General features: G+C 32.2%; 1 long non-coding RNA gene across 1 annotated transcript in view; it reads right to left on the reverse strand.

Annotated features, from left to right (window-relative positions):
• Positions 1-226: 226 nt before the first annotated feature.
• LOC141579359 (uncharacterized) overlaps positions 227-22,993 on the reverse strand; it is a 306,101-nt gene continuing 283,334 nt past the window's right edge. The window contains exon 3 of the long non-coding RNA XR_012510562.1: positions 227-371. This is a non-coding gene — a long non-coding RNA (uncharacterized LOC141579359). The remainder of the gene's footprint in view (positions 372-22,993) is intronic.

Here is a 22,993-nt window from a genome sequence, read left to right on the forward strand (position 1 = left end):
TGACAGTACTTTTTGGCTTGAACTTCTCTACACTGTGTACCAAATAAAATCAGCCCCTTTCAGGGAGAGCTGCTGGAGCAATCTGGGAAGAGCACTGCCGCTCTAGGGCTGAGGTGGAGGCAGATGCCAGCTTTCTCTCTGAGCGATACTCTTGGTCTATGAGGAGGTGCTGAGCAGGCACAGTGGGTTCTGGTAGTCTTAGTTTACCTCACCTGGTATGGCTTCTTCATCCCGTGAGCAAGCTGTAGAAAGCGATCCAGGCCCCGTGTTTTTGGCATGCCATGCTTTTGGTAGAAATTCCTCCATGGAAATTGGGGCTGGGTAGAAGAAGTCCCAGACTTCTTAAGTCACACTTGCCTCAAATAGAGCTCCTGCAACACAGAAATGATTGGAAAAATGAGAAATTCTGGTATCCTGTCCCTTGCTGTGAGAAACCATAACCCTAGACTGGGAAGTTGGGGGAAAGGGAAACATATGTTCTTGGCCACACTCACCCTGAGTTTCCATCCATCTCACTGAGTTACGGAAAGGATCCCAATCCCAAACTCACTGTTCTAACCAGGACACACTTACTTCCCCTGCCAGGAATGTTCTAGTACACTTTTATCTTGATAATTTAGGTTCAGCTCTCCGGGTTTCATTTATTCACATCATATCTCTAGAACTTAGCACAATGTCCTGATTATATTAAGTTCTCAAAAGATATAATTACATAAATGAATAAGTGCATAAAACATGGCAGAACTTCACAGAAAGAACCAAAAATTGTTGACAAAGCAAAGTCCTTGAGATAAAGGAAGCTGTAGATTTCCAACATGCTTCTATTCCTCTGAGACAAGTGAAATACATTTTCCATAGAAGAAGCTTTTGTGGAAATCCATACTTCATAGGGAGCAGTGAGACAATGTCTGGTATTTCATTCATTACTTCCTGGTCATAATTTTTTGTGTATGACTCCTCTGTTTTTTGCCTCCTGTGATAAAAAGCAATCTGGCCTCAGTTGTAGGAGGTATATGTATTGTGTTTAATGTTATAGTTCAAATTCACATATTCTAAAATGTGGAAGGAAATTGGAACTTAAAAATACAAAATTGGGCAGAAAGTAGGAGAAACTATTTTTTTCAGAGTCTCAGAAACATAGGTGCCTATATCTCAACAACATATTTTAGCCTTTAAAAAATTGCATTTCACTTGGTATTTCTTCAGATTTACACATGAAGAAACTGGGGCTTAGCAAGATTAAATTCTTACTTCAAAAGGATTAAATAGCAGAACTAAAGTTAATTCTTCAATAATATAGCATTTCTTTAACAAAGCATTTCATTTCTCCCTTAATTCATTTATTCATAAATATGCATGTATTACACTTATTCTTTCATTTAAAAATTATCTATTCACTACTTAGAGTTGTGCAATTGAATTAGGTAATAGTTTTCTAAACCTGGAAGGTCATGGACGGATATTCAGTCCTATTAAGTCAGAAACTCTGTGGTATGGATTGTGAATCTATATTTTGGCAAATTTTTCTGCTGATTTTTATTTAGTCTACAACCTTGTACCAGGTGAAGAGTTATGTTTGTGAATCACTGCACTGGAGACATAAATTAGAATTAATTCTTCTCTATAATCAACTAGTAGGAGTAAGATTTTTTTCCCATGAAAAATAAAAGCCAAGAGTATGAATTAGGTCAAGAAAATATCACAGCTGACCAAAGGGGAAAGAAATTTGCATTTGGGATGAAAATGTGGCCATTTTCCTTAGGCCTTCATAGCCTAGCCTTGGCTGGATGTCTAGAATTTTAAAAGTTATCATTCAGGTTTCTCCAGTAGCAGAACACATCATGAACACAGGTGTGACATTCAAAAGGCATGAGCGTGTGTAGAGTGTGTTGCAATGTGAATAGATCACGGGGTTCCAGGGCAGAATAGTGAAAAATCATACAGAAAGTTCAGATTTGTGCCAGACTCTGAGAGTCCTGAAAGCTGGTCAGGAGTTTGCAATACACAAGTATGTAGACATAGGTGATTTCTGACCAAGGGCAAGATGGTTTCCTAATTTTACATAAGGAAAAATGTAATCTTTGGCTTTGAATATAGCAGATTATAGGAAGAGATTCCAGAGTTCAGAAGGCCTCTGTGAGCAGCCCATTGCCAGGGTGAGTCATGAAGCTGTGTGCTTTAAGACTTTTAATGAGAAATGAAAGGCACAGAGACCAGAAAAGAAATCATAAAGTGCCAATTCCACATCACAAAGCAGAAAGAGAAAAAAAAAAAGGTACCTAGCTACACTTTCAGAAAAAAGTAAATGCTCACTATGATATTGGCAACTAACAGAAAAGAAATACAGACTATAGGGTTTTTTTGCAGTGCAGCATTCCTCAAGGAAATAAAACAATTATTGCACATTATTTTCTCCCTTCTTTCAAATTCCACATCGATTTCTACGTTATTTCTTTGAAGATTCAGAATGGAATTGAATGCCTACTGAACACTGGAAAATGAGGTTTGCTTATTTAAGAGCTCCATGACTTTGAACATTTCAGATTTATTTCAATCACTATCATTTCAGCTTTTGTATATAATGCTAAGCTTCAACTGAAAAAACCACAAAAAGCATAACTTTTTCACAAGAAAGCTAAAGTCATGTTTTCAACTGCAATTGTGTATGACTATTTGGCTTTTATTTTATATCGTAATACAGTATTATAGATTCATTTAAGCAAACGTAGACAACACATTCTCCGTAAAAGACTCCCAAATCCTTACAAACTTCAATTCATTTCTTCCTTTGGTCAGAGCAGAACTTTTTTCTTTTCAGTTACTGTTCTGGGTCCTAATTCTGTTCTCCTGTCACAGATTTTCATGCCTTACAATACAATTTATGACAGTAGCAGCATTCCTCATTAGTAAACAGAAGAAAAGATCAGGGTGGTAGGCGGGAATGGGGTAGAGAGAAGGAAGAGAGGTATCTGGAGATAGTCAGTGAGAAAAAGCACACTCTTAGAGGAAGCTGCTATTTTTACAAAACAAAGGAGCAGGAGTAAAGTTAGCTAATGGAGAGGGTTTGAAATCTGCTGACTAGTTCTGCTTGGAGTAATTCTGCGATAAGCATCAATTTTCTGAATACCTTTTAATTACGTTGTCATCAGAATCTCCCAATATTTCAAAATGGCAATTGTAGATATAATTGCTCCTATTTTGCAAAGGGGAGAAACTGAGGCCTACAAAAGCTATCGCTGCCCAAGGACAGATAATCAAAACTGACCAGCTGAGATTCAAATAAAAGTGTTCCATTTCAGAATCCATTTCCCCTCCTTACTCCTCCCCTCCTGTAATCTATCCACCCTTCTTATCTCTCTCTGTCCCTGCTACAGCCTCTCTGTCATGTTCTTTAATTCATTTATCAAACATTTATTATCTTCTACTGCATTTCAATCATTTTAATTTTAGGGATTCAAAAGTTAATAAATACAATCTGTGACCTCAAACTATAGTGTAGACACACAAGCCAGATGTTGGAAGTTTTGTTCGGCAACCTCTGATTTCAACCCATGCTAAAATTCAAGCACACACAAAAGGATATTTTACATTTTCCAAAAATGAATTTGTCAATAACATAGATGCTTCCTGAATTTTTAGCGGAGGAGAGTGAGAAGAGTATTTAAATTACACAGTAGTCATCATTTCAATACAAAAACCTCTACTGGCTATATTTTCTTAAGTATCCCCCTTAGATTCCCTAAGGAATCTAAACCTTCTCTTTGTTCTAAGTTCATCACTAATTTTTTTCTTAACCTCTGTGTCATTTTCCCTCTTGTAGGCATATGAATTTGTTTATTTTCTGTTTTCCTAAATATCCACAGAGACATCTACCTCTCCAAGCATAAAAAGACCCCCAATGTGCCAGTAAGGAAATAAAAATAATAGTATTTATTTTTGCTGTCAAAACTGCTATGTTGGAGTGTTATCCAGGCACTAAGTGAGGGCTGAAGGCATGGGAGAAGGCTACACAGGGAAATTAAAGTTGACTATTCTTACTTGCCTTCCTTCTGTCCCTGGGGTTTCTATATTTCTAACATAGAAATATTGCAACACGTGTATAAATATATTAAGCATTAGAATTAAAATCCATATATAAAATTGTTTGCAAAGATTTAGTTTCTGTAGAGAAAAAATCAAAAAGAAATCATTCATCTTATATCATTTTTCAAAGTGGAATGAAATGTGAACTTTGTTGTAATTTTTCTAAGCTAATTAGCTTTGTTTCAGAAAGCAAGGAGCTAAAACAGCTAATGGCAATGAACTGTATTTTTAATATGAGGCGGTTGTAAACAATGGTAAAGTCTCCAGTTTTGTTGACAGAATCCTAGTTAACCTGGATCTGCCACTTCTTTGCTGTATGACTGAGCAAATCACAGCCTTAAGTCTTAGTGTCTTGTCTATAAAATGAAATAATATTACAACAGGTTTATAGTATGCTTCCTATGAGACAATGTGTGTCAAAATATCCTGTGTAAATATCAAGTTTTATTACTGTTAAATTAATTAAACAAGGAGGCCATCAGACTGATGTGGTTCTAATACCTCAGCAGCCAATGTAAGCAAACCTAAACCCGAGCCTATAAATGCCTCAACCAATCACGCACAACCAACTAGCTTCTACAAATAAGGCAAACAGTTAAGCTACAGCCAGATAATTTTTGTTTTGCTTCAGCCTTTTCTCTAAAAACATCTTTCCCTCATGTGGATGGAGTGCCCTTAACCACTTCCAGGTTAGCTCTGCCCCATTCGAATCAATTTTTGCTCAAATAAACTCTTAAATTGTTTTAATATGCCTCAGTTTATCTTTTAACATATACTTTAGTCACCGAAAAATAAAACTGTTCTATAAAAAAGGCTCTTTTAACTCATGGTTATCATGTTGGTAACAGCTTAAGAGAGTATCAGTATATTATAGACAGGCCTTCTAGAACCATGGACAAACAAGTCAGTATCAGTTTACAGACGTTAATTTATACTAACTGACTCTTAAGTATGTAGAGAAATCAGGACATTAGAAATGGAAAATTTTAGAAGTCCGATTAACTTATGCTGCTGCATGCATAAACTGGCTAATTTTAAAAACAGTCCAATGATTCATTCTGTGATATTCTGCTCTGCTGGGTTACAAGGAAACTTAATGCAGTTGGTGCAGTTGACAGTGTTAGTAGGTATAAGTCCGTCTCAAGCAATCTAGAACTGCTGTACCCCAGTCACTGATCATCTGACAAGAATCTTATTTATAAGAGTCAACCATGCGCATTTAGTCTGTGTTAAAGCAAACCACTAAATTACATTAGAGAAAGAATAGCGAGCAAATAGGCAGATACTCTTTCTTGGTTTAGTAATAATTTTCCATAGATTTGTCCCTTACAAAGAATATTCAAAATATGATGAAACTGGGGTAGAATATGCCATGCTCTGGTTTCTGGAGGTAACTTTTGTCTAAATTTGGTATTGTGATAGGTGGACAATTATTTGGTTCAAAGGGCCCCGAATCTTCTGCTTTCTCCACCCGATCTTCAATTGTTACTAATGTCTATTACAAAACAGGCATGAAACTATCAACATAGAATATTATATGACTAATGCTAATATGTTAACTATGTGAAACAAACCAAAAATATGATAATAAAAGGCTAGATAAGAACTGGAAGAGACAGACCAGCATAGTTTCTTGGAAGTGCTAAAAATATACATGAAACAATATTCAAACCATTTCAGGAAAGAGAAGCAACAGGATTAAATTTAGACAGCTGAGTAGAAAGATGGTAAGTGTGGTGGGAGTGTAAGAATACCTACTGACTGAAAGTGAGCAATAAAACTGATGAAAGTTTGTATTAAAGAGAGATGAATCGATCTCAGAGTTTTGCATACAACAGCTATTTGAAAAATGGTTTTCTTCTTTCAGTAATGAAAATTGTCATGTATTTGCATATTTATTTAGATTTATAATATTCTTTCAAAAAGCTAATTACATTTAGTCTTCACAACACACCTGGGAGGTAAATATCGTCATTATGTTTATTTTGCATATAGGAGTCATTTGTGCTATTTCACGACGTAAGTGTGAAAGCAGATGCTTGTACCATGTACAAGAAAGCCTGGCCAAGGAGATGGAAAGGACCAGTTGGGAAGCAGATGGGTCTGGTTTGCCAAATTTGCTACCTTGGCTCAGCAGGGTGGCAGCCTCAAGGAAAAGAAGCCATGCTGGAAATCTCTTAGCATCTCTAGATTCACTTTCTACCCTTCCCTACTCTGTTTTCTGCCTTAGGCTTTCTTGCCCTCTGGCGCCTAACTGTGTTGGCCAATAGGGAGCAAAAAGAGATGAAAGGGAGGAAGGAGAGTGATGCTGGGGGATTTATATTTCAACCTTGCTCTCTCCAGACTGCCTAATTCCCAGCTCTCAAGGTGGACTCCCCCAGGACTATCACCTAGCTTTCATGATGGCTTCCTTCTGTTACCATTAATGGAAAAGAAAAGATAAACAACAAGCCATACTATAAATCCTTGAGATAGCAAATGTTTGTATTAAGATTTTCTTTAATTACTGTAATTAAAGGCTTTTTTTTTTCTGCTCTGACTCCTACTGACACAGAGAATATTTCTACTTTCCATTGAAAGGGCAGTTTCCTAATTTATTTGTCTTGAAGGAATCTTTTCCTAACTTTGACAAATGTACTAGATGTGCCAGCATCTACAGAGGGTAAGACTAGAATTGAAACCTGGGTCTTCCTATCAGTAAACCAAATGGAACTCGGTAATTTAATTTCTAGTACCATCTCTCCCACTGAAAGGCTAGATGGGGTTTTATATTCCATCTGACCTATCGATGACACCCTTTCTCATTAGGTTAAATTAAAACAATACACTATATTTTTAAAGATTCTTTCTTGGTATAATTTTTTTCATTTTTTTAAAATCTTGCTTTGTTCTGATTTTTAGATTCTATAAAATTTATACTTGGAAAAGCTTGACTTTAAAATTAAATAATCACAATATCATGAGCAAGCTTAACTTTACTGAAATTAAACTTACATGGAGATAAAAACATAAGATATTTTACTTCAAATATTTCTAGAATCTGTTTAACTTATATTTATAATTACTTTTATATGTGGCCTACTCTCCAGACACTTAAATGCTTTAAAATATGAGGACCTCTTTTTGTTCTTAAAGCCACTTCCTGCATTTATACAAATATGACATTGAATTGTCCTATAAATATCCCCAAAGTATGTTTGTCTTCTAAATAATCAAACAAACTTTGTGAAAATTAAAACTTTGTGAAAATTAAGTTGAAGGTAATTACCAAAACTGATTTGAAATCATAGATTTAAAACAAAATGCAAGAGCAGTCCAATGCTTCCATTTTCTCAAAAGTATAACTTGTGCCTGTACAAAAAATTGATCTGAACCATGAAAGCAAAACTTCTCTTGTACATAATGTTTTCTTATCTACTGTATTTATATTTTGTAGAAAATGTGTAATAAGTCTATTAAAATGCACAGAAATGAAGCCAAAACATCATGCATGTAATTAATCTACAAACTCTAAGCCAAAAAAATTGAGGATTATTTCCTTAATAAAGGAGAAAGAAGAAGCATAACATTGATTTTTTGAGTGGAAAATTCATTTTAATCTAATGCCAAAAGTTTCAGGTTTATCACAGTATAACATAGCTTGTATTTTTCATGGTATCTAAATAAAATTCTTTATAAATTATCAAAATGCTTTCCTCTGCCCAAAAGCCATCACTTCCATCTTCTACTGATTGAACTTCAAATTGTTCACACTTAACTCATCCAGACTCTGGGCAAGTCAAATAACTGCCATCTGGACCAGGCAAAAAAAATGACAGAAAGAGGTGATATGCTGCGATTCAAACCAGAACATCATGCCTATTAAGGCTTCCAATTTGAACATTTCTTCTCCAAAATATCCTCCAGTGAAGATTTTTCAAATTAAAAAGTGTGCTACTAAGGTGAAATATACTATAAAGCATAATTTAGTATAACTAAGAGAAACATTAAAAAATAAAATATACATTTTATGATGACTGGGAAAGAACAAAAAAGCATCTTTTACTTCCATAAGACTACTAATTGTAAAAATGGATATAAAATAGGATTAAGAGTAGGAAGAGAAAATTACTATGTGATAATAATAATTCTAGGTGATCTAACCAAATATTCCACTAAAACAACTAAAAACCGTATATGTATGTACATAATTTTTAAAATGCATTTATGTTCTGAATTTTTGATCAAATCAAGTATTAACCGAAATGAGAGCTGAAAGAAGAAAAAGGAGCAGTGGAACCAGCTCTCTCTTTTGGACATTTGCTGATTATATTAAGCTTTTCCTTTTGTTACCATAAACATCCTTAAGAATTACAAGAAAAAGTATTTCCAAGAAAGTTGAGTCCACAGTCAAAAATATTACAGTTAACAGTCTGTACCATAAATGTTGCCTACCATAAACAACTGGAAGAAAAAACAAAACTGCAAAGACATCAGTTGACAAAATTAAGTATATTTAATGATAATAAGAAATGAAAGGTAAATGAGACAAAAGCAAGACAGACTCCAGTAAAAGGGTCTAAGCTGATTGAAAAATAACCGAATTAAATATATACATATATAACAGAAATTAAAAACTCAGTGGATATGTTAGTAGGCATAATGCAGAACTGAAGAATCACTCCTGAATATATAACTGAAGTCATTATTCACACTGCAGTTTAAAACGTAAAGAGATTAAAAACAAAAAACAACAGCAAAACACCATGGTGAAGATACATGGATTTTAGAATGAGAAAATCTAAAAAGCTTTAATCAGAATTTAAGTAAAGAAGAGATAAAATGAACACAAAACTATACAAAAAGGTAATAACCAAGAAAAGTCAAAACTGGAAAAAGGAAAAAAATTCACAGAAGCTTATAAAATCCCAAATGAGATGAATTATATTTACTCCTAGGTACACCACAGTGAGCCTGTAGTACACCAAAACCAAAGAGCATCTCTTAAAAATGGACAGAGAGAAAGAGAAGATTGTCCTTAAAGCATTTAAAATTAGACTTGCAGGTGACTTCCCAGTAGTAACGATGGAAGCTAGAACATTTTGAAATAATATCATAAATATACTGAGAGAAAACAATATTTAATCCTTCTGAAAATAACTTTGTGAAAGTGAAAAAGTAGATGTTTAGATGAATAAAATATGAGACATTTCCACAAATAGATTATCTTCATATGAAATTCTATAGGGTGTACTTCTGTCAGAATGAAAAGGATGCTGGAAGGACATCTATGGTACCATCAGGAACAAAAAAGCAAGAAATATGATATGTATGTCAAAAGCTAAACAAATATTATTTGTGTACACCAACATTAAATATTTATTGTAAGAATGAAAAATATGAAACTATAATAATAGTGATGATTTGGGAACATTTAGGAAATGTTTGATCAAGTTTAAAATATTCTAAATACCATTTGTGAGAAGAGTAGTGGCACCAATTAACTTAAATGGATGTTAAAATTGCTGAGGAAAAACTAAAGATAAATAAAATGTATAATTTTAATTGAATAGAGGGGAAAATGAGATTAGAACAATCACAAAAGCAGAAAAGAGTAAAAAATGTAGAAAACTTGGGAAAATTTTGACAACATATAATATTAGAGTAAATAAGTAAAATCGATAATTACAATAAATATAAATGGACAAAATGCTCGTGTTAAGAAAAACAAAGTTCATCAGAATGGGCCTTTCAAAACATATCTACCTATGTGCTACTCAAAAGAGGTATATCTAAAACATAGCAAAGAGAAAGGTGGAAAGTAAAATGATGAACAAAGAATTGACTAATACTAACCAAAACAAAGCATAATGGCAATAATTGTTTAATTTGGAAAACATTATGTCCATTATTTTGAAAAGACCAAGCAAATAAATGAATTTCTAAATAAAATGTAACCTCAAAAGCTGACTGAAAAATGTATTAAAAATCAAGTTTATTTCACAACTTAAAAAATACAGGCTGAGGAAAGTCTTCCAAAAAAGGAAACACCAAGCCTAGAGTTTATTTTTTAACCATCAAGTTCTCATATGTATTCAAGGAACAGCTAATCTTATTTGTCATATTCAGAAAATATGGAAATTATTCCTACTGCAGAATATAGAAAATGGGAAACGTTCTCTAACTCTTTTTATTGGATTAAAACATCCTATATACTGAAGCCAACAAGGACAGTATATGAAATGATTACAGGCAATATCACAAGAAACAAACATTGCTGTATGGAAACTTGATTTATGATAGAAATGACACTGTCAGTCACTGCAGAAAAAGAGAACTCTACAATAACACATGCTGAGATAATTAGCTACTCCTATGTCAAAAAAATGAAACTGGACTCCTACTTCACAGTATAAACAAAGATGAATTATAAATTTGAATATGAAAGGCAAAACTATAAAACTTGTACAACTTGTAAAACATATTGGAATGAGAATATTTATTTATGAAAATAAACCAAAACAAGTGGAAACACAAACCATTAATTGAAAGAGACTATTTGAAACTGATATAAATTATAAATTCAGAATATAGAAAGACTATCCACAAGTCATTAAGAAAAAGAGATAACCCAATAATATGAGCAAAAACTAGAATTTCCAGAGAATAAAATCTCATTAGCCATTAAATATATGAAGAAGTTAATCTGATAAATAATAGGTGGCATTCAAATTGAACTTTCAGTAAAATATCATTTCATATCAACCAGATTAGCAAAAATTTAAGTCTGAAATATCCAGTGTTAGTGATGATATGAAAGAACTGTAATAATTTTAAACTTCTAGTGGGAGTGTACATTGATACAACTGCCTTAGAAAGAAACTTGACATGTTCTAAGAGGAACAAAGATATACCTACCTCGTGATGCAGGTATCTATTCTTAGGTATATACCCTAGAGAATCTGTTGCACATATGCAGCAGAAAACATACAAGAATGGTCATGAAAGAATTTTCGTATTAAAACAACAACAAAAAAAGGGCTGGCAATTTCCAGAATATACAAATAGCTCACACAACTCAATAACAAAAAAACAAACCACCTAATCCAAAAATGGGCAGAAGATCCTCACAAGCATTTCTCTAATAGAGACATACAAATGGCCAATAGGCACATGAAAAAAATGCTCAATATTGCTAATTATGAGAGAAATGCAAATAAAAACTACAATGAGGTATCACCTCACACCAGTCAGAACGGCCATAATTAAAAAGTCAACAAATGATAAATGCTGGAGAGGGTATAGAGAAAAGGGAACCCTTCTAGACTGTTGGTAGGAAAGCAGTTTGGTGCAGCCATATGGAAAACAGTATGGAGATTCCTTAAAAAAACTAAAAATACCATATGATCCAGCAATCTCACTCTTGAGCATATACCCAGAGGAAACTCTAATTTGAAAAGAAGCATGCACCCCAGTGTTCATAGCAGCACTATTTACAATAGTCAAGACATGGAAGCAACATAAATGTCCATCAACAGATGACTGGATAAAGAAGTTGTGGTATATATATTCAATGGAATACTACTCAGCCATAGAAAGAATAAAATAATGCCATTTGCAGCAACATGGATGTTACTGGAGAATGTCATTCTAAGTGAAGTAAGCCAGAAAGAGAAAGAAAAGTACCATATGATATCACTTACATGTGGAATCTAAAAAAATGACACAAATTAACTTATTTACAAACCAGAAACAGACTCACAGAAACAGAAGACAATATTATGTTTACCAGGGGGCAAGCAGAGTGGAGGGATAAATTGGGAGATCAAGATTTGCAGATACTAACTACTATATATAAAACGGATAAACAACAAGGTGCTACTACATGTATAGCATGGGGAACTATATTCAGTATCTTGTAATAATCTATAATGAAAAAGAATATGAAAACGAATCTATATATTTATAACTGAAACACTAGGCTATACACCAGAAATTAACACAACATTGTAAACTGACTAAACTTCAATTAAAAAAAAATAAAATCCAAAAAACAAAATAAAAAACAACCAACCAAACAAAAAAAAGCTGGAAATAATTCTATGTTTAATACACTTTCTAGTGTTATACAGTGAAATATTATCCAATAACTAAGAATATATGATTGTTATTTACAGTAAACATAGATAAATTTCAGGAATACAATGTTAATTCAAATTAGCAAGTTGCAGAAGAATTCACAGATTGTAATTTCATTAACATAGAGTTTAAAAACATCCAGGCTCAGAAACATATTTGCTCAGGGACACAGGCACATACTTGGAAAACTAAAGGAAACTAGGGAAAGGCAAACATAACATTCAGGGTAGTGATCTCCTCTGATGGGAAAGACTGAGTTGGCACCAAGTAGGGGCCCACAGCAGTCTCCAAAAGCAATATTGATTTTTATTATAAAATATATGCTAGATACATCTGTATTTCTTCTAAAACTCACATGTATCTATACATATTTTTATTATATTTGATATTTAATAAGCTGACAAATACAATGGCTAACCAATTCAATATGAAAAGTAAGCATTATGAATTAGGATTAATCAGTCATGCTGCAGTCAGAAATGAGAATTAAGTAAAAGTAGAGGAGACAACATGTTGTTCAGTCCAAGGAACACTGAATTTTACTAAGTGAAAACCATGTTGAGGATAATAAAATTAATAATTAAGAGTCATTAACTTTTAGAACTTCACAAATGAAAGAGAAAGAGAACCATTCTGATACTAATTAAAGTGTGTTGATATCAAGTTTGGAAGATTAATTTTGGTCAGGATATCAAGGCAAAGAGAAAAATAAAACTAGGATTTATAAGAATCTAAGCTTTAAAGTTGCTTCTGTAAAGGCATTTTAGAAGGGAAGTTATGACAATGACTCATTGATACACAGGTTGTCTATTGCAGCCTGTTTTCAAGGAATGTGTATGAGAAATGCAGAGGGAAACAAAAACATATGGGCTTTGCATGTGTGGATGCTGAGGGAAAACACCAAATAGACATTGCCTCTATGTGTGAAGTACCCTAGAAAAGAACAATTTTAAAAGATGATATGAAGAAGAAACAGGGGAAGAGTAGAGTCTGCTATAAATTGGGATGAATCTCATTTACTATAGTCTATGGCCTAGTGAAACCTCACAGTTAGAATCACACATTTAAATGAAATATTAACATAATGTCTCATGCATTGTTCCAGGAAGTGTAGTTTATATAAGTATCAATTCAATCTAGCATGTAGAATAAAATGGCCAGAACCTTGACCATCTAGACGTAGGTAGTGTATTAGTTTCCTAGGACTTCCATAAAGAATCATAAAAAGAGTGGTCTAAAAACAATAGAAATTTACTTTCTCACAGTTTTGGAGGGCCCAAGTCTGAAATCAGACCGTCAGCCATGTTGATTTCTTCTAAGAATTCTGAGGCAATATCTGTTCTGTGCCTCTCTCTCATCTCTGGTGACGGCAGGCAATCTTTGGCATGCTTTGGCATGTAGAAGCATCACTCCAATCTCAGCCTGCCTTCATATGAGCACACCCTGTATTTCTGTATTTTCACATGGCTGTCTTCTCATGAGGATGTCAGTCATACTGGATTAGGGCCCACCTTAAGGACCTCATCTTAACTTGACTCAATATGCAAAGATTCTATTTACAAATAAGGTCACATTTTCAGATACTAGAGACCATGATTTCAACATATCTTTGGTTGAAGGAACTTTTTATTCATATAAAATTTTGTCTTCCTTGAAATAAATTCGACTACTCCAATATCTCTACTATAAGAAGTGCATGTTTTCTTATTCCTGACGTAGATGAGCATAAAACACAAATACTTATATGTAACCAAGTAATCCATTTTTACATTTAACAGCTTCCTATACAGTATTATGTGGATATAAATATTAGTTGTTTACACATGAAATACTATTCTTTCATCATCATTTCATATTTTACTTACACAACATAGTTGCAAACACTATAATTTTTCTATTAGAAAAACACTATATGTTTTTCTATTAGAGTTCTTCATCCTAACTTTAACAAAAATACTGAACCTCAACTAAAAGGATGTCCAGATAACTGATGGGCAGCACAAACAGAACAATACCAAATGAGTACTCCTTATGTTCTTAAGAGGTCCTTATAATACAAATTGACTTGTTGTTCATAAAAAGCACTGCAATAAAATAGGTAAAAAGGAGGAAAATTCATTATTTTAACACTTAAAATTACTCTCTAAAGGTCATATCAATAGAAGTGTTACATTATTATAATATTTTTCAGATTTGGCATTTATACTCTAAAAATTGACTCAATCCAAACATAATTTTCTAGGGATATTCTTTCCTTTTCTAGCCCTGCAGTAAATTGTTAAAATGGACCTTTAAACACTCAACTAAGATCAGATACACATGTTCCAAAGTATAGATCAGACATAAAACTTAGAAAAGACTTAACCAGCCTCTGGCATAAACAAAATCAGATTATAATCCAGTCAAATATAAATGTAATAAAAGTAGATTTATACATTATAAAAATAAATCAATATATGTGGTACACAATTCAAGAAACAGGCATCATTTTTTCACTAAAGTTTATTTTTGTTATATTTGCTGTACACTTAACAAGCTAGTTATTTCTTTTTGTTTAAAACGGTATTAAAACTAGGGTTAATTTGTGACTACACACTTTGTATAGGAGAGAGACAATGAAGATGAAGACAGAAATCTTTTTCTTTTATTAAAATTTAAATGTGAAATTCCAAAAGTGCAAAATTCATTCCAATTAGTTAATTATATAAATATTAATTGTTGAAAATAATTTAAAACAGTAGTCTTATATTATAATTTAGGTGGGTCTTATCTCTTGATAGTCAAGATATTATTTTTAAGGTGATTTGTTTTAGGGAAAGTTTAGAATATCTTATAGATAGGTACAGTCTATTCATGATGACTGTTCAAACTGTAGCATATTCTGATTAGTCAGGTGGAAGGCAATGCGGGCTCAGGAGTCCATGTAAAAAGTTTAGCAATACTTTTCTTGCTTAGTTTACCATTAATGGACAACAGAAACTACTAAATGTCAGACTCTTTTAGAAGGACTGAATAACTGCATTTTGCATCATTTAGTAAAAAATCCATGTGTGTGCTGGGCTAAGTGGAATCCAGTCTTGCCATTATAGTCTGCAAGTTGTAACAGCAATGAATTTCTGGCGAACCTTGAATGCACACTCCCTCCACATCACTCTTGCTGCCAGGTGAGTGCGTTTATTTTCTCATTTGGACTTCCATAGAAGCTTTGACTCCTGCTTTATATTCTTATTGTATCTGTTAATGGCAACATAATCTGCTGGAGAGAATGCAAACTCCTGCAGAAATGACTCTTTATGTTAGATATAAAGAGCAGTGGTAGCTATTGTGGCTATATTTAACCAGCAAGAACAAGGTTAATGATGGAGAGAAAAAGAGAAAGAACTTTTTCAAAAAAAAAACTTGGAAAGGGATGCAAGGAATTGCCTCATTAAAAAACGAAAAATGTAACTACCAATTATTCGTACTACCATTTCATGCTAGTGTGTGAGTGGGTGCGTATAATATGGGCAATACGTTTACTTGCATATTCTTATCCATGTTCTTCTAGAATGACTGTATAATAAGATGCATTCACATATACTGCAGTGTTTCTAAAGCTGACTTGCAATGCAAGGTTTAGATAATAATTAATGTTAACATGACCAAATATTTTGTTTTTAAAATGTTTATGTGAGTAAATATTGTTCAAATGCCAAAGCAAATATACAAAGGCAGCAACAATTAACCAAACTCTTTAACAAAGAAAACATTTGTGTTTTTTTGTCCTTTGTTTTAAGATAGTGACTTACAGTATTTGGTCACTTACCATTAGGTTATGTTTGAAATTAATTAAACTCTTTGCTAACATCTTTTAGATTTTAAACAAACTATATACTGTCAAAACAAGTTCTTAAAAATTTTCATAAGGAAAGAGTATCTATATATTTACTGAATCATATGTACACACAATATGTAATTTGAGTCAGTGGAATATTTTATTACTCAAGGAGTTTTTTAGCATTGCATAGACATAAACTTATTGAATTTTTATTTAAATTATGTATAATGAATTTTACCAAGGTCTGCATTTGAACATATACCATTCTTATTTGTCATTATTCTTCTATATGAATTAACCCTTGAAATATAATTTTAAGAATATTCCTATACACTTTTGAGAATATTTTGGTGAAAAGACTCAGAGGAACTCCAAAGGGAGAGAGCATAGTGCAATAGTATATATTTTTGTTTACACAACGTAGACTTACCGCTTAAGATATACTGGCTATTACTTTGAAACAAAATGACAAACACACTGCCCCAACTGAATTTCCATTTGGTGTTGACACTGTCATTATAATGTAAATGACACTGAATAGAAGGCTTAGGCAAATGATGTTCATAGTAGTCTGTTAATGTCCCAAGCAGTCACAGAATTATATGTAATGTCATAGTAATTTAAGGAGTAGAATTAACAAATTATTTACCCTATTTTCTCTAGGTCTCAAATTGATAGTCTAAAACTTACGATTTCAGAATATAAGTAACAATGAAATTGAATACATATCTTTCATTGCAACTGGATCAAGAATCACTTTACCTTAATATTTCTAGGAAACAGCAAGAACAAGAGCAGCACTAAGAGCTGCCCCAGGATGTAAAATAGCTTACAAACACTGGACTGGATACATAGCACGTACTTTTTAAAACTGCTTTAAAGTTTTTTTTACATATTGATACTGGAAAGCCAGGAATCCACACTAAAAGCTGTCTCCACTAAATTACATGAAATTAGCTTTTGATCTTTTCTTTAGAAATGGTAATCCACCTCAGAAACAGAAAGTCTACTCCTTGCTCTGACTAAAAAGACTTTTTATGGTTATTTTTATCTAAAAATCCTTCCTGACAACAAGTGTTTATCTTTGTATTTTCCCCTCCCCAACTTATTTAAAAGTTTTTAACATGGGAAAAATTTTGCATGTTTTTCAAATATGTTTAGAGTGATAATTGGCTAATAAAAAAAAGCAGCAATATTTTTAAAAATTGAATTGTGTGTATTTCTTTTGAGTTTTTTTTTATTTCCTGGGAAATACTTCCTTTGTTATACTGTCTTTTGTTACCAGTTTCCCAGTGTTGCCCAGCATAAAACACCCTGTCTCTTAATTCGGGCTAGAAAGCCCACAATCCTTTCACAGAAAAATGTGAGTATTTGATCACAGGGTTTTGCTATTGTCAATTATGGTATTATGTATTATACTTTAGTAAGATACAGGAATTGACATGTTTCCTTTACTCCTTTTCCTTTTATGTTAATTTTAATTTCTCTCAGCGAAATCTTACAATTAATATCATCACTGGAGTACTTGCTATCTGAAATAAATTGAAATGCATTTTACAAAATCCCTTACTCCTGGATACCTTTGGAACAGGCATAGCCAAGAAAAGACTATCTTAGGTTGAGATTAAGTCAGCTACTGTTATTCCAATCCTTGGAAATATTTCTAGACCAAAATATTTTTGTCCAGCTTTATTGAGATATAATTGTCATATAACATTTTAATTTAAGGTATACAATGATTTGATATATGTATATATGGTTACCACAATGTTTAGGTAACATCCATCACCTCACATAATTAATTTTTTTTCTTGTGATGAGACATTTATGATCTACTCTGTTAGTAACTTTCAAATATACAATACAGTATTATTAACTCTAATCCCCATGCTGTACATCACATTCTAGTAAAATTCTTATAACTAGAATTTTGTATCTCTTGACCACCTATTTCTCCCACTTCCCCAACCCCCTGCCTCTGGCAACTACGAATCTGTTCTCTGTTTGACTTCATTTTTTTAAGATTCTACATGTAAGTGAGATCATACAGTATTTGTCTTTCTCTGATTTATTTCACTTAGTATTATGCCCTCAAGATCCATCCATGTTATTGCAAATGGCAGGATTTCCTTCTTTTTTATGCCTGAATAATATCAGGCCAAAATACTAAAATTTAATACGTGAACCATTTCTCTTTATTTGTTATATTGCTACACTTCAGAAATCGTCATGAATTTGCTAGATAGTAATATGGCTTAGTAATTTTATGAGTTATAGCGAATCATAATAAAGTGCATTTCAAGACAATATGGATAGGGCTGTCTGCAACATGGATTCATTTAATTTTCAACTTAAGAGTTTTAAATAATCCAGAGCAAGGAACTAAGACTGTGACTAATTTTAGACTGTTTATTTAAAGTTGAAGAGGAAAATATGCCTTTGCAAACAAGCAAGAATATTTCTATTAAGAAAAACTTCAGAAACCATTCAGACTTGTCAAGTGTCCCTCTCCAACATGTATTATGTGCATACTTATCTGTGCATGTCTTTTGACATGAATTTTTTTGGAAGGACGAAATTAATTCTATTTTCTGATTCCATTTCGTAGATATAATCTTTAAGTATGCCTAACTTTAGATATGACTTGGATAACTAAAGTAAAGTAACATAGTAGAATAGATTGAAAAGTTTAACAAGTATTCAGATCCTGTTTTAGAAACAGACTACAGTTTTAATATTGATAATGGCTGTGATCAAACCTGTGTCAAAAAAAAGAATACTAGGTTTATTGAAACTAATTATTTATTGAAAATAGCTATAACAGCAATTTGCAGAAACATGATTATAATCTTTGATACACTTGTTATTTGTCAATAGTTATTTCAGTGCTTCAGTGAAAAAGTAATTTTGTTGGCATCGTCAGTGTCTTAATTAAATCTCCATGCCTAAACAATGCAATGTAAGGAACAACTTAACCCTTCTTATGGAAAAAATTGAATTTAGGAGCAGGTTGTTAAATTCATGTTTACTTAAATATAAAGACACATTTTTTTCATCAATATTTTTGACAGGTTTGGATTGAATTCAGACCCACAAGATTTTCTGACATGAGGTTTCCAAAGCTATTGCTTTAGTGATTCTGCATAGTATATTATAAATGTGTTTTTTCCCACTGACTTCTCTTCATTTCACCCTATCTATAGACATTCCTTGCACATTAATGTATTTCTCTGAGCCCAGCTATTATCAGGGCAATTCTCTATGAACTTGCTTTTGCTGTTATCAATGATTATGACTTTGAGTATGTTGTGCTTACAGCTAAAGATTTATAAGAAGCTTTTATTCAGCTCTGCATTTAAATACCCCAAATATCTCAAAATATCCCTTTTACCAACCTTTTGACACTTTCCATGATGTAACCATGTTTGGCTTTTTCTTTGTACTCAGAACAAGAGGTATAAATAAACACTGTAATTGAATTTATTCCAAATAAAATGAGCTACCTGTAATATTCTGGAAAAATACAAAATGAAAAACTGTCATGACCACAATTCTTATTTCAATTTAATAATTATTTCAATTTGAGCCACTAGGATAATGAGATGAATGAATTAGCAAACTGCTGGTATTCTTTAATTATAATAATGCAGAAAGTATGTAGTTGTCTTCAAATACATAAACTGCAGGGTTTAATAGATACATTTTAAAATATCTACACTGCCATTCACTGTTTCTATGTTTTCTGGCAAATTATGTAATGTATCCAAATTTCACCCTATCTACCTTAATATTATTACAACTGCCCAAAATGGTGTTCTGAGGTTTAAACTTATTCTCAGGGTCCTTGAAATGTAATAAAATATTTATCAAACACAAGATCATCATTGAAGTTAGTCCATACAAAATTTGGAGAAAAGTTTAAGACATTTAAATATATTGCCTTATATTTATTTTTGCTGTACCATGTATAAATACTTTTGTATTGAGTATATCACATATAATCATAGATTATTTTTCTTAATGTTCATATTTGTGGGCATCTTGTATCATGCCAAATGATAAATCAAAATTTGAGAAAACAGAGATAATAATGAGTAAATGTTCCAAGAGAATTAAAAAAAAATCAGAAATCAAAATAAAAACCATAGAATATGATCAAAGGTTCTGACTTTCCATAAAACTGAGAAAATATTTTCAATAATCCTCACATGGCCTGGGAAAATACTCAGTGAGATAACAGTGCAGGTATATTTTAACTAAATTAAACTAAATTATTTAAAATAATGGTAAGGTGATTCTTTACTAATTTTTATTGAAGCTGTGAAAATTTAGTTTAAAATGAAATTTTGTCAGTTTATGTTTTAAATGGAAATTTAACAGAGGTATTGTAATGTTTTGGACCATCAATGATATTTCTTATAGTTAGAAACACAAAACAGTTCTCCAACTCTGTAAGAGTAATAAATGTAATTTATACTTACTTTACTTGAGTTTTTTTTTTTAAGTAAGTGAATAACAAATAGTTCATATTAACTGGTAACCCTTAATTTAAGTCTATTGATTATATGATTTAGGAATGATATAATAACCAATTATTACTTGATTTACCACAATGAAGCAAGTGGATAATCTCTACACAGGTCTGTATCACTCTTAACCATGCGACAATTATACTATATTTAAGGAAACAATTAGAGGGGAAAATAAATTATTTTAATTCATTTAGAGGAAGAACACAATGTGACAGTTTCTTTATTCTTTCAAAAAAATGTTTAATTAGTTCCTAGTAATTTCTGGCAATAAAGGAATGACTCAAAATTATTTGGGCCTTGCCTTTGGTAAGTTTTATTAAAATAATAGAAAAGGATATCAATAAATAATATTACAAATAAGTATAAGACTTTATTAAATTCTGTTGACATATTTTAAGCAATGGAGTGGAAACTCCATTTTTATGTAGTAGTGGAATGTATGATTTTGCTTAGATGAACATTCATTCCAGATGCAGTGAAAATATATTTCAATTGAGCAATATTAGACATGAAGTTGACCCACTCTGAAGCTAATGTAGATTGAAACAAGATAAAATCAATAGGATTAAATTGTGAATTAACTATATGCATTTGAGAAAAAAGAAGTGTCAAAGATGACTTCTGAGATGTTGGTTTATTTAAGTGGATGGATGATAGCATTTATCAAATCAAGAAGTTTGAATTCTTTGAGTTTTAGGATTCTTTGAAACAAATGTATTTTAAAATTTGAGCCTAGAAGTCAGAGAGATGTCCTAATTGAATATATAAGTTGTGAGTCTTGTGAGCAGTTGAATCATGAGCCTGGGTAGAATAACCTAGAGAGAATATAGCATGAAGAAGCCCGCGACCAAACACTAAGTCACAGTGACTACTAGTGGGCAGCTGATGAAAATATGCTCACCAGATAAAAACAAGTATCACCAATTTGGCACAAGCAGAGAGACAGGAGGAAAGCCAGAAAAAGGTGTTCAGAAACCAGAGGAAGAAGGCATTTTAAGGAACAGGGAGTGATTTCAAGTGTGGCTAAGTAGTCAAATGATGTAAGTACTGGAAAAAATATTTGTTGGCTATTTTGGAGACTATTGTAACCATAATAAGAACTGGTTTAATGGGAACATTTAAATGACAGACAGACCTGAATTATATGGGGAGAAAATAGAAATTGAGAAAATGAAGACATATCTTCCCAAAAGTTCATCTATGAAAGGAGAGAAAGAAGTAAATATAATGTGCCAGGGTTGAGTTTTAAACGTTAAAATTGTTTGGTTAGAGCTTGGATATGTTAAAACCGATGGAATGGATCCAGTTTACTAGGAGAAACTGACCAGAAAAGAGAAGAAAGAGAAAGGTAGGGACTGGGAGGAATGGAGGAAGGGAAGGAGAGAGGGAAAGAAAGAAAGAGTGAAACAGTATAAAATTCATAAGAAGGCAGGAGATATTGAACCCAAAATGCAGATAGAAAATGTATTCTAAGAGCTAGAGTTAGTAACATCTGTTGAAATCCAGATATTATAGGCCCATAGAATCATTACAGATATTTACAAAGATTTTCTCAAATCGTTATATGGCAGTAAAATTGCTTTAGAAATTTTGGAGAATTTATCTGTGAACTGACATCAATGCTGACCTTTAATACATCATTAGAACTTGTAAGATATGACAGCAGGTTTTATCAAAATATATAATTCTCCTCTAAATTTACAAAGAATCATTTCAAAATCATAGTCTGCAAAATTATAAATATAGGAATATACAATAAGAGGGGGAAAATGTAAGAAAATTGTAATGAATCCAGATTGATCTTCAAGGAGACACAAAATATAATTAAAGTGTGCTCATGGTCAAGTATTTCGATATTAGGTTTAACTGAATTAAACACTATTAAAGGGTTTTCAATAAAAACCTAAAAATTTTATCTGATGCACTTAGTGTTTGCCAAATTTACAAGAAAACTATCAGACTTAATTTGAGTTTATTATTTTTATTAGAGAGATAATTTCTATTTCTAGTTTCCCCCCTAATATTTTAAGTGAGGAATTCATTTGTATGCAGGAGTTTGGGAGAACATGATGCCTGACTATAGAATCAAATTATATTGTTGAAGAAGTTAATTAATTAATTAATTAAAATGTAACTATCCAGGATCAATTGTGCAGTGGGTGTTAGATCCTTTTTATATTAAAATATTGTAGTTGGTGGTTGGTGGTTTGTGACAAAGTTTCATTAAAAATTTAATCATGTTAAATTAATATCTTACTTCACTGCACACTTTTACCTTTCCATTATGCATACTGCAGTATATTCTCAGAGAATTTGAACTTGTATTGTTTTATAAAGAAAATTCATATTGCCAATCATCTAAGGAAAATAATAGAGAGGATCAAGTTTATTCCCTGCCACTTTCTTTCAAATAATAGCATTATTTATTTAAATTTGATATTTT

This window comes from Camelus bactrianus, chromosome 2, assembly GCF_048773025.1.
Source record: "Camelus bactrianus isolate YW-2024 breed Bactrian camel chromosome 2, ASM4877302v1, whole genome shotgun sequence".
In the NCBI taxonomy this organism is placed as follows: domain Eukaryota; kingdom Metazoa; phylum Chordata; class Mammalia; order Artiodactyla; family Camelidae; genus Camelus; species Camelus bactrianus.